Genomic DNA, 13,829 nt, shown 5'->3' with positions numbered 1-13,829 from the left:
TGTGCCCCTTACCCTTTGCCATTCCCTGACCCCTTTCCCTCTTGTAGCCACCAATGTGTTTTCTATATCTATGTGTTTGTTTGTTTGTTGTTGTTTTGCTATTGTTTTTTTAAAAAAATAAAAATCTTTATGGAGAATGCCAATGCTGGAGGAAATGTTGCAAGCCAAAGCAAAGTCATTGATAGACAGCTCAAGGTATCCACACCAGAAAGACGATCAATGTAGTTTGATGAATAGGATAATATTTTCTTTTACTAAAAATTCATATTCCTAAATTGTCTTGTTTGGAATAATTTTTAAAGTGAATTACATTATAAAAAAGTGCCTAGCAAATTGCAAATGTTCAGGAATGTTTATTAAGTGCCAAGGAATAAAGTCTTTGCTGAGTGGTGCTTATTCCTATATCATCATCCTGATGAAATCAACCATTCCTGTGGACTGGAATTTTGTGGCTAGTCTATCTTCTCCAATTTATTGATCAAGAAACAGAGACCCAAAGAGGGTACTATGGCTATTTGGTGGAAGAGCAGGAACTGGAAACCAGATTGCCTTATGACCAGTCTTATGTTCTTTTTTACTCTTTTCTAGAAGTTTGAGGTCTACTCTGCTGTTATATTCTAATTGGAAGAGAAATTTAACTGACAAGACTTAACACAAAAGACAATAAACAGAATTTTTTAGGTGGAGAAACATAACTTGAAGAAAAAGAAGACTCTTGCTCATCGATTGTTCACTTTTGGTAAATTGCAGCTACCTAGAGTTGTACAGTTGACATGGCTCTTTCACATGCATCATCTGATTTGATCCCCAAAACAAGCTCAATGGGGCAAGAAACAGCTTGATTAAATGATTTACCAAAGGTTACTTGGCTGGTAAATGGCAGCACAGAAACTGGAATGAGGATTTTAGTTCATCTAGTTTTTAAAAAATCTATTGTGTACCTATTATGGGTAAGCATTGCATTAGATCTTGGAGACAAAATGTGGACAGACAAAGAGGGAACAGACAGCAAACAAAATTTGTTTATGACAGTTTTGATAGGTGCAAATGCAAGAAAAGTGAAGATTGTGATGAAAATTTATAAGAAGGTCATACCTTTGCCTGGAGATGGGGTTTGGGTCAAGAGAGGCTGGCCCAAAGAAGTGACATTTATGTTCCCAGACCAGTGTCGTGGCTCCTAGTTTAACTAGAATTCAATACCAATGGGCTCTCCACTCTAGTCAGATAGCTTACCATAGCAAAATAGGGAGAAATGAGAAATACAACAGATGGTAGTATGTTTTTATCAAGCTAAATGTATTTAAAATAAAGGTCTGTCTTATTTTCTCAGATTGTCTTTCCTATTTATGGGTTTAAACCACTCTTTCTTTTATACAGTGATTGTTAACGGTAAATAAAATTTTTTTTAGTGAATTGCTTGGGGCTATAAAAAATTTCAAATCCTACATCATTTCCCCAGTTTTTTAAAAAATATTTTTTGTCAGTGAAATCCCAAAGTCAGGGAACCAAACAGTAATGTGTATCCTGCTGCAATCTCTACCACAACACTTCCTTTTTATTTTACGAGTGGAAGAAGGACCTTTGCTTTGACTAATGTAATAAGTCAAAGGAATGACGTGGTAGCTTTGTGCTTAGGTGGGAGATAAGATTAAAAATAATGAGACAAACAAACTCAGAAGCATAATGTTATTTCAGGAAATGGGAATAAACAGAGAATCTAAACATGACATTTTTTGTACTTACTAGCAAGCTTCTCAGCAACTACCAAGTCAACCTTTATATAAATGAGGGTGAGAGACAGGGCAGAAGGAGAGCCAGCTGAAATTGAAGGCTGCTCTGACAAAGAGAAGGCAAAGGCTGGCTGAGGTGAGAAGAGGGAGAGGTTTCTTGATCCCTGTTGCTCTTTCTGTAGAGAATTTCTTTCTCTGTCTCTCCTCCCACTCTTGCTTGTAGCTATCAACAGATTCTGTTTATGCCTCAGCTTTGTTGAAGGCTGTTGGGCTGGCAGAATGCCCTCCCTCATTGGAATGTGTCATGGTGCACAGGGTAAAAGCAATCGATGGCCCTTCCTGGCCCCCGCCCCTCCTCCTGCCCTTATAAATACTTTTATTTGCATTCTGTCACTGTGCTTGTGGCTTATCCCTTTCCGTTCGCCCTTTCTAGTTGAAAGTCATTAATCTGCAAATGCAACTAATTAGCCCTTCACTGTTCCAGGAGCAGAGAACACTGCTCACTCATCGTCCTAGTTTATTGGATGCCAGAAAACGTACACTTAAGGATCAATGGATCTTGCCAATAGAAAGAGTGCACTGGAATAATTACACAATTGGCCCTGGTAAGCTATAAAATGAGAATTGCGCAGAAGGCCTAAAACCTGCCCCAGAATGGTGTACTTACTTAAACCAAAAGTCTTACATTTCTTATTTTCTCAAGTAAGTTGTGCCCATTTTGTGAGCTAAGCCATCTCAATCCATCTTCTCGAAGAGTGAGGCACAGAAAATTAGGTGAAATTGGGTGTATTTCAGCCCTGACATTTTTCTTTTTGGAGAAAGGTTGAACTCAGGACCTCAGGGTTGGTGTAAGATTGGAAAGGCAAAATCACTTTATCTTATGTTTTCAATGGGAAAAAACTCTTGGTCCCAAATAAAATAAGAACTAAAAATGCTTATGCCTAGACTTTGTTTTTTCTTTAAAAAAAAAAAAGCACACAACTGACTACATGCCTCCAGAGAAAACTTGATTCCCTTAAAGGAAAGTAATTCTTTTGCAGGTCAAATGTGTTAGAGCCAAGTGAGAGGCAGGTGCCATTGGGAAGCTGGATTGGATAAGCAATTTAAGCCATGGAAGAACATCATCCCTAGTCACAAACGTAATATCCAGTTCTGCTGTGGGTGCGCGCACGTGTGGATATGTGTGTCTTTGTGTGTGTGATTGCTTGTGTGTGTGTGTATATACAGAAATGCTTTTCACCAAAGGGAAATTGAGTGTTGGAAAGAACCCGCAAGAAAGATTTGGAAAGTATTACATCTATGTGACAAAAAGTCCTGGGAGAAAAAAAATATCTACAATGACCTAGACCTGATAACCTTTGGGGAGGGTGAATTGGACAGTTGGACTAGTTGAATCCCACTGGGAAGAGAGCAGGTGTTAAAGAGGATTGTTGCCATCGCTGGCCACAGCCCCGCACTGCCCACAGTCTATGTGCTTAGTGGAAAGCCTGCACAGGTCTATGTGATGGGTCTGCAGCTCTGTCTACCAGCTACTAGGAGCTGGCTCTTTTTTTGCTCTGTGCTGGGAGATGGCATTCAAGCTTTTGGTGCAGGATCAGAGAGCTCCCCATCTTTGTCTTTGCCTGGTGGTTAAACAGTCCTTTGCATAAATGGGAATGGCTGTCAAAACAAACATGTGAAACTGTTTTCTTCTCTTTCTCAGAATGTTCACAATAATTTAAGAATAGCTAACACAGTTGGCTTTCCTTGAATAGCATCTATTTTTCTTTGAAAAATTCTTTTTCCCCGTTCTACTTCTCCCCAAAGCCCCCCTGTACCTAGTTGTATCTTGCAGTTGTGAGTGCCTCTGGTTGTGCTATGTGGGATGCTGCCTCAGCATGGCCTGACGAGCGGTGCTACGTCCGCGCCCAGGATCCAAACTGGCGAAACCAGTGGCGGCCAAAGCGGAGTGTGTGAACGCAACCACTCAGCCATGCGGCAGGCCCCTCTGAAAAAAATTAAAAGAATTGTTTTCTTTCTTTCTTTTTCTTGCTCAACCTCACCTGTGCTTTCAAATTCAGAGATACAAAGACAGTGGTAATAGACTTATGTTTATTCAGATCCGCCATCCATACCTATTTATTGTTTATCTAACCTTACGTATCTTCAGAGAAGTATCATCATGACAGAACGATAGAGAATAAGCCTCCTCTGTTCTTGCATGCATCGTCAAATGCAGTGGTTCTTAACATTTTTGGGCCACAAATCCCTTTAAGAATTGCTGTCACAATAAACTTTCCTCTCCTCAGAAAAATGTACATACCAATACGCTGATGCCATCTTACTTTTGGTTTTAGGGGATTCACTGACTATCTAAAGCAATTGTTTTTTGGAGCCATCGTCCCGGATTAAAAACATGTGGTCAAATGCAATGCCTATGAAACAGTAGAGAAATGAAAGCACATAGCGGAATCGACGAGCACATCGTGTTGCAGAACGATAACAGACTACTGGTTTATGGTAGTGACTAAGATTCAGTCTCTAGAGTTAGGCAGACCTGACTCTAACCATGACTCTTCCACTTCCTAGCTGTGTGAGAAATTATTTAACCTGTCTGAGCTCCGGTGTCTTCATTAAAAAGAGGGTAATAACGTCTACCTCATTGGGTTGCTGAAATATGCACACTGCTTGGAACACAATCAGCCCTAAAAAAATATTAGTGATTGTCATTGCCGTTGATAAGGGAGAGGGTTATTCTGAATTGATTAAGGCAGGGCATCCTTTCTTCCTTTGCTTGTCAGTTACCGTCGCCATGCTCAGGGAAACAGACTCTACTGGATATTCTTGAATGCCCATCCCCCTCTTTTTTAAAACTTCTTCTACTTAGCTACTAAGACTCATGCTACTTGAGAAAATTTACCTTGAAACTTAAAAGCGAAGAGGCTCAGTTTTATTACAATGGTTTACTTCATGTTGATTTTGGGTGACTGTGGACTGTGGAACTCAAAGGAGGGAATGTTTAGTTACCTGCTGGGCAGGGTTTATCTAGAATATTCCTCAATAGTGGCCTGATGTTTACCTCTTCCACTTTCTTTTTACACATCTTGATTTTAACCATGAGCTCTTTGATTTCTCCTAATTCCTTATTAATGGTAATTCTCTGTTTAGTTCTAGTCCATTCTGCTCAGCAAATAAAAGTTGAGCATCTTCTATATCCCAGCCACTGAGCTACATACTAGGGACACAGAAGTAAATGCAATATAGTCCTTATACTTGGAAGTCTTTGGGACCACTTAGTCTATTAGACATGGTATCGTCATCATCATCGTCATCATCATCATCTTCACTGCCGTTTAGTGAGTACTTACTCTGTGTCAGGCGTTGTGCTGACCATGTTGCATACATTATTTCATTTCATTTCGCTCCACTATAGGATCCTCTTTCTAGAATCACCCATACTTTTATCCCAATACCTGCAAGCTTTTGTTGCTCTCTTAAAACCTACCCAGCAGTTCTCACTTCTCCCACTGGTAACTATTCTCAGGATCTCCAAGGCTTTCTCTTGGTCAACCACTGAGTGCTTGAAGCCCTAGAGTCCCCCAAATCATGAGTATGTCTGTGCTTTCTGCCCCTTCTGATGTCATCAGAAGCAATGACTGTTTTGCAATATAAAAAGAACTATTTAAAGGAATCTCATGATCTTTAACAGAATGTCTACAATAGGCTGTGTCTACACAATTATAGGATCTCTCCATATAAGGCGAAGAGGTTGCTCACTTATTCACATCCTAGACCTAATTGATTCCTAACATGTTGATGTTTGGAACAAACAACCTGTTTGGCATAGAATGGGTCGGGAGTTCCCAAACTTTCTGTGGGGAGGAGTTACTTTTTGTTTACTAGAACACTCATAGCTATCAGTCATTGGAGTGGAATTCAGTCTTAGATTCCACTGCGAAAAGAACAAGGGTGCTTTAGTGACGGGGGTAGGGGCTCTTACCTAGAGTCATTGTTTCACATATGCAGGAGATTTAGTTCTAATGCTGTCTTGTGCATAGTGTCCACTGCTGAATCAGAAACCTCTGTAAGCACATCAAAAGCACAAGGGACATCTAAGATAAACTCTTTTGACACAACAATATTTGAGACTCTATTTTGAATGCCTAATATGCGCTGTGTACATCACTAGGGACTTTGCACACATAACCAGTAATCCTTACTGGCATGCTATGGGGTTAACCCAGCCATTCACATTTAACAGATAAGTAGATTGAGGGCTGGAGAGGTTAAGTAACGTGGTCAAGATCATAGTGTTTGCAGATAGCTGCCCTTGGGTTTTGTCATGTAGCATTTTTAATTTTGAGATGGAGTCTTTTTTGTAAAGGAACACGATTCCTATCAGTTTCTTAACTATTTGAAAAAAAGCCTTTTGTATGCAGAAACAGTTCTACTTTTCTGGTGCTGCTTTCATCTTGTACAGGGTGTGGTTTGAAAATGTTTCTAGATTAAAATGCAGTCACTTCTGTTTGAGGAAATGGCCCAGATTAAAAATACTTGAATGTCGCTGAGTCGCAATGGACACAATTGAAAAAACGTCATTGTCTCGCGCCGTCTTTAAGGGTGATGATTAATGTATCATTGCAGGATGATCTATGTGCCCATAGATTGCTGCCTGAATCACTGCGTCTACTTTATGACTTATTGTTTGCCTGAGATCACTGAACATTTTATTTAAAGATAAGTGAAGGATTAAAGCACTTCTCTTTCTTCTTGGCCAGAATTTGAAAAAAAAAAAAAAAAAGAAAGGAAGAAGAAAGAAAAGAATTAAAGAGAGGTTAGGTAGAAAAAGTACTGCACTGACGCTCAGTTAAAATTAAGCAACTGGAATCAAATCAATCATCTGTCAGTGAGGCATATGGAAAGTTTAACAGATGCTTGGTGCTAACCGAATCCAAGAATTTGTGCTGTGATAGATAGTCGATATTATCAGATATCAATATTGTTCTGCACATCATAGGACCATGGATATGAGTGTCTCAGCAACTTGCATAATTTTACAATGCTCTGAAAAAACAACTAGAGAAGCAAAAAATGAAATTCAGATATCCAAATTAGTGGCATTTAAAAAATACGTATATTACTGTTCCTGCTCCATTTTGCAATATCCTCAGCTCATGTCTTTCTGCAGTTGTTTTTTTCCACTGTGGCAGAAGAAGGCAAAAGCAAGCTGGTCTTTTAAATTTATTGCATTACATTAGTTGCACTATAAGAGTCTTTGAAGATGATTGTCCTGTGGATTCTAGTTCCAGATCAGTGGACATTTGGCTGGAAGGATTTATATTGTGTGCTCAGCGAATGGGGCCTTAGATCAGTGTTATTGTAGGCTGCAGAGGGTTTGGTTTTTACAACTACAATAACTAATTCAGTAGGGAAGTGTGAGTGTGGCCCTTCCCCGGTATTCCGGGGGAAGTGTGGGTTTGGTCATTGTTGCTTTAAATTCTGTAAAGCAATACAGCAGAAACATTGGCTTTCCTTTTGCCATGCATTTGTTTCACTTGGTAAAAGAGATTCTATATAGAGGGGAAATAGTTGCATTAGTTTGTAATTTGTGAGAGAATTGAACTTTTGATTCCGTAGAAAAGAACACTTGGATTGAATTATATCAGGTTCAGGGGACATTTTAAGCAGAAGCTGCCTAAATCGTTTCTAACATTTTTCTTTTTCTTTTTCTGAAAAAGACTTTTTCTAACAGAGATGATAGAAATATCTTCTAAGAAAGACAGGAGAATATAGACTTACATCCATCCTTTCATTTATTTCTTCTTTTACCCAATCATTTGTTCTTTAAACAATTAAGCCCCCACAGAAGTCAGGCTCTTCCTTTTGGGTTGCTCCTAGCCTGGTGGTAGGAGGCAGATTGGGAATGAATCTTTACTATTCTGTGTGATAAGGGCTAAAAGAGAGACAAAAGTACAACATGCTTTGGGAATAAAGATGAGAGAACCACCCAGAAGGAGGGTAAATCCTTAAAATGCGGAGAAAAGATGCTAGAGCTTGGTTTCCAAGTGCTCCTAAAATTCAGCCAATGTTAGGAGATCTGCATGTCTTGGATGCCTGGCAGTGGGGGTGTAGAGTGAATTAGATGTGAGAATTCACAGGAACTTAGTATTGGAAGAGACCCTAGGGATCACCTGGTCCAGTCTCCTCACTGCAAGAATCTTTTCAACAGCCACCCTGACAGGGGTCTTGCATTGTTTATTTTTTTAGTCTGTTGGTTCTATTACAGCTTTCTCATACAAAACAGGACAAATGTACTCTCTCCAACTCGATAGCCTTTTAAGTGTTCATATTAAGCTTGTGGTCAACCAAAACCCCTAGGCATTTTTTTTTTTATTCATACAAAAGGTTGCAAACTTTTTCTGCATCCCATTTGTGCAATTGATTATTTTGAATCTAAAAATAGCACTTTGCATTTATTCCTTTAAAATTTTATCGATTCAGGCTTTGCTTTAATGTTCCAGTTTAAAGATCATCTAAAACCTGCATTCTGACATCTCTCATATTAGTGATTCTATCCCTATCTGTGCTATCTGTAAATTTGATTAATATGCTCTCTATATCTTTATTCAGGTCATTGATGAAAATTCTAAAGAGAGAGTTGGGAGGACAGAGCCATAGTGGATTTTACGAATCATCTCCTTTGGGGTATGATGGTTTGAGTAGACACGAGTCCACTAACCACCCAAGTTCATTGCCTTCATGTTATAGAGAGGATGCCCACCTGGACCAGTTTGTGCAGGAGTGTACCCCGTTTACTTGGTTGAAGTCTGGTTTATCCCTGTTTATCGTACTTAAATAGCACCTCCCTTCTCTCTCAAAAGTGTTTTGGTTTGGCTGAAGAGTGTTACGGTTACCCTAATTGTCAGAGGCGACATCAAACCACTTGGACACTCTAGAAACATGATATTCACGGTGCTCTCCAGACCATCCAATTTACTAGCCCTATCATACAATGAAGTGAGATTTATTTACCAAATTTGTTCTTAATCTGTGCATCGTTCCTCATATTCATGTATTTGCCTAAATGTTTTCAAATAATCCAAGGTTTGTTTGTTTTTTTCTTTTCTTATTGGGAACTAGATTTAAATTTTCCAGCCTGTCATTCCAGCTTTTGTTTATTGTGTACTTGCTATGTGTTAGCCCTCATCCAAGTGTTTTATAAATGTCTTCTCACTTAACCGTCATCGCAACTGTGTGAGGTAGGGATGAGCGCTGCAATTTACAGGTGAAGACAGTGAGCCGTCATAGGCTAAGTCACTTTCCCCAGGTCTTGGAGCTCACAAAAGCGAGAGACAGAATTCAAACGCAGGCACTTGGACTTCAGAACCCTTACTCTGGCCCACTCATTTCCAGAATTTAGTCTTTTCCCCATTTGAAATCTGCAACACTAAAAAAGGAGAAATGAAAGAACCTGAGTTCAAAAATACTCCTCCTCCTCGAAAATCATTTAAAGCTAGGCCATAAAGTGAAGGTAGTATAAATTTTCCAGGGCACTAGCAGGAATTGATGGAATCACACAATTTAAAGGACAAAGCTGAGCGACACCCCGCAAAGCTTCTGACAAATGGGCCATAAAAGTGCTCAAAGACCACTATGGCTCAGAGACAGTCTTCCAGCCCCTGAACCTCTCTCGCTCCTAGATTGTCTTACAACATCTGCTGTCACTTTTCTACGGCTTAGGAAGGGAAGGAGAAAAAGACCACAATGAGCCTAAAAGCCCATTCTGGGACATTTCTCTTAGAAAAATCATCAATTTCATATTGTGAGAGGGTATGAGCGTGTGTTGCATGCAATAGAAAAATGATTCAAAGTAAAACACGAAAATTATTTCTGAGCCATTTCATTATTTTTATGTTCTTATTTTTGCGATGCCTGGCACATAGTAGTACTCAATAAACGTTTGTTGAATGAATGAACAAATCCCCCCAATGATTCTCTGCCACTTTGGAGCGAGGAAGGAGGAAAGGGTGGGGTCTCTCTTCACAAAGGCCCTTTGTCTTTCTTACATTTTGGTTCAAGATGCTCAGCTCTGCAGTTTCTTATTCATGAAGCTTTTCTAGGATGTCACTTACCAGGGAAGGGACACCCCTTCCTCACTCTCTCTAAGCACGTTCTTCATTTTAAGACACATAACTTATTTATTATGTTATGTTAATGCAGGTACAGCCGGTGGTTTAGAATGTGCCATGCTCTGTGAAAGGCAGAAAGAAAAGGACCCTATAAACACGAAGAATCTGGACCAGAGAACATTTTATTACAAGACTCGCTCCTTTCTTAAAGACAGTAAACATGATGAATTTCTCTTTGCAACTGAATTTATGAAGATAGATGATTCTCTCTGTGGTTGTTTTAACTGGCTTTGCCTTGCGGTCTGAAGGAGAGTTGCAAACACACGTGAATACATTTATTGCCATCCCTAATGACAGCATACAGTGTCTTCTGTATGACTGACTGGGACTTAGGGAAGTGACATTGTGTTTTACCATAGGGACAGAATAGGATTCATCCCGTTTACATGTTTCAGTGGGAAAGGCCCCAGTATTCTCTGCACAGGAAGCCGTGGGCTGCCTTAAATCCTGCCTCGTCTACAACTTTTGTAGTACTTTTTTCAGAGTCAGACTGAAAAAAATCTTTTGCTGAGACTTTTTCAAATACCAACCCAGGAATTGGTGGCAGAGCTTTGTGTCTGATTGTCACACATTCAGTTCACACGTTGGCATTCTGCTGAGCTGCCGCCAAAGGGAGAAGTAAAAAGAAGAGGGGAGGGGACGGGAAATGGAAGGTTTCTGAGCTCAGTGTTTAAGTGTCTTTCTCACTTAAAACGCCGTTCAAGCTGAGTGCACACGCACGGCCGCGCGAGGGAACGGCCCCACTTTGCTAACGATGGCAGTGTGCGTCGTTGGCTATGCAGATCACAGAAGAAAGCCATTCTGCTTAGCTCTGATTCCATCAGGATCATTTACCTTTTGAAGGGTAGAAAAGAATGAATTGAAGATCAAAATCATCAGCCTTATTTGGCTTCATCCAAGATTTATGGCAGCTGCTTTCAAGGGCAACTGAAAAAAACCAACTGCGGAATTCACATCTGTACCATTTCTTGTCTTTCAATATTTTATAAATGTTACGAGCAAAGTCAACCTCTGGGGACATTAAAGTTAAACAGCCTCTCTCCCTCCCTTGTATTGGAATGAGGGAATGTGTCAATAATCGCTGTATTTAGCTACTCTCGTCGGTATGGTACCTTTTAGGATTTGCTGTCTCAGAAGCCTACGTTTAGTTTACTACTCATTTGCCAAAGGTTATTGTAATGTGGGATCCGTGTCTTTGTGATGTCAAAAGTATTAAACTTTGATTTAAATTGTTAATAATACAGTGCCCATTATTGCCAGCTTTAGACTCGACTTCATTTTTTTTTTTTAAAGCAAACATTTAAGGGCTATCAATCGACATTTGAAATGAAGATATATTGTTCTTAATTTAAGTGCCTTGATGTGCGGCCAAAAAAAAATCAACTTACAGTATATATATAAAAAAAATACCAGGAGGACATTTGCTGTGATCTCTGAGGAAGTAAATAAGCTGGCTTTGGTTTCTTTAGATGCTTTGATTAGTTTTGACAGCAAGAAATATATCTTGCAGCCATATGATAAAAGACTACAATATAAGTGAGGCTGAGACAGTGGCTCACAAATTATCCCGAGGATCAAGCACAGTGGACCAAAATTGATAAGGCAAATTAGTTTTCTATTTGCAAGATGCTCAAGAGCTCTAAACTTCTCTTTTCATAGTAAACCGCTTATTCTTTAAGAAGTCTCGAGTGGGTTAGTGCCCATGGATCCTCTCTGTGGAGCCTTCTATTATTTACAACACATGAATTTAGCATCAGCCTTTGTTAGCTGCGTCTGCCAATGTCTTGGCTCTTAGCTGCTATGCTCCTGGTCATAAGAAAGGTAAAATGTCAAATGTCAAAGGGACATGGAGATGAATCAATTAAATGAAATGTGACTCATGAGAAGTGCTTAATATTGAATGAATAGCTGTTGCTGGAATGAATGGTGGCGCCAGAGAGATCCAGGTTCAAATCCAAGTTCTGCCTTATTAGCTGGGTCGCCTTGGGCAAGTTACTTAACATCTCTGATGTTAAACTCAGCATCTTTTCGTGTGAAATAGAGCTAGTTCCTCAGGTAGCTGCTCTGAGAATGAAATGATTGAACATATCTGTTAAGTGTCTGGAACAGTACTTGATGCATAGAAGGGGCTGGATGAATGTTGGTTCTTTCCCCTAACCTCTTCGTCTTATTAGAGTTTATATGACTTTCGCAAAATAGTCATAAGTATCTATTTACCGTTAAGAGTGATTATTTATTTAAGAAACTTAGAGAGAAGGTTAATGGTATGATAATTACTCCTGGGTATGGTCCTATACTATGGGCGTCGATACGCAAATGGCGAAGAGAGTGCGCTCTGCTCATCCTCTCAGTCATGTTCCTAAGGGCGTGTGATTAATTAGGGTACATCTGCATTGGGATGAAGTCTTTAGCTTCAGACTGTCATTCCATTCTCTTTGGCCTACTTTTCCAGCCTTGCTGGGCTTCATTCTCCCTTTGGCTCCCTCAGCTCCAGGCACAGGAAGCTTCCTAATTGTTCTTAGAACGTGCCCTCTGCCTTCTTTCTGCTCCGAGGTCTTTGCATTTCCTGGTTCTTGTGCCTAGAGCAAGTTTCCTCCTAGTTCTAGAACAACTGACTACTTATCTGAAATATTCACTCCTCTCAGAGACCTTTCCAGATCATTCTAGCTAAGCTAGCCCCTCATCAGCATTTTCTGTACCATAGCAACCTTTCTTTCTTTTCTCCCTTACCTAAAGCTTTAATTCTTGTTTCTGTTCATTTGGTTATCATCTGTCTTCCCATATCTGTCTTCTGCCCTGCTCTAGCTACCATGCCGAGCTTAGAATACCATACAGGATAGGTCCTTAATAACAGTGATATTAACAATCACAATAGCTAGCACTTAAATAGCTCTTCCTATTGCCACTGCTGTTCTTTACATATACGAGCTGTTTAATCCTCGAAACCTATGAGGTGGGTACTGTCATTTTCCCATGTTACAGACATGGAAACTGAGATGCAGTACAGTTAAGAGAGATGCCTAAGGTTAGACAGCCAGTAAGCTGCCTATACGAGTGGATGCAGGAATTCTAACCATGAGAGCAAACTTCTCTTCTGTCCTGGCTTTCACTGAGACTTCCTTGCTCTTGTACCAATTAGGAAACTTTCCCTGTTTAAATCTGCAGATGATCCTAGTTTCGTCTTTATCACCTTGTCCCTCGCCATGACCCCTCCCCCTTCACTGCCTGGTAAGTTGGCATCGGGTTCCGTGTTTTCCCACTAGAAAGGAGGGATGGGAATGGAATCGTATCTTACTCGGGTCACTCTTATAAGAAAATATTGTCATGCTCTGAGGTTTGTTTTGGGGACTGACTTATAAAACCACGGGAGGAGATGTGAAGACTTCTGAGAGGGGAGATGTAAACACAAATAAGTGGTCCTACCCTATGTCTCATGGAAAGCTTGTACTCACCAACACCTCAGTTATACAGAGCGGTCATAGGGTGACATACATATTTTCCATTTTAAGGAAGTTTATTGACAGCTCAGACAGTTTTGCTTTTCACACTGGCAGGCACAGACATCACTGGGATCTCCGACCATCTCCCTTTTTTGTACACTGAGTGGCTCAGACATGACTTCCCTTTATTGAAGACTCAGGCATTGCACTGTGTGGCGGCGGTGTGTCTCTGGGGGATGCTGGAGGTGTGTGGGCCAGTGGCCTTCTTGCTAAATGCCTCTGACCTGCGGTGCTGGAGAGCCAGCCTGCTCCTTCAGACTCTGCCTCCCTCTGCTGCTGTTGGCTGTCACTTTACCAGCTGTCAGGTGTCCCAGCCGCTGTCACCGCCTGCCTTATTTTACACTCGATTGTCAGAATGATGGCTCCAGGGTGGGCCCACCTCTCCTCAAGAGTCAAGTGTGTGGACTTTATGACAGTCATTTTCCACATGG

The sequence above is a fragment of the Equus asinus genome, chromosome 23 (assembly GCF_041296235.1).
Source record: "Equus asinus isolate D_3611 breed Donkey chromosome 23, EquAss-T2T_v2, whole genome shotgun sequence".
Classification (NCBI taxonomy): domain Eukaryota; kingdom Metazoa; phylum Chordata; class Mammalia; order Perissodactyla; family Equidae; genus Equus; species Equus asinus.
The sequence above is the reverse complement of the archived record's forward strand: the minus strand, read 5'-3'. Positions refer to the sequence as shown.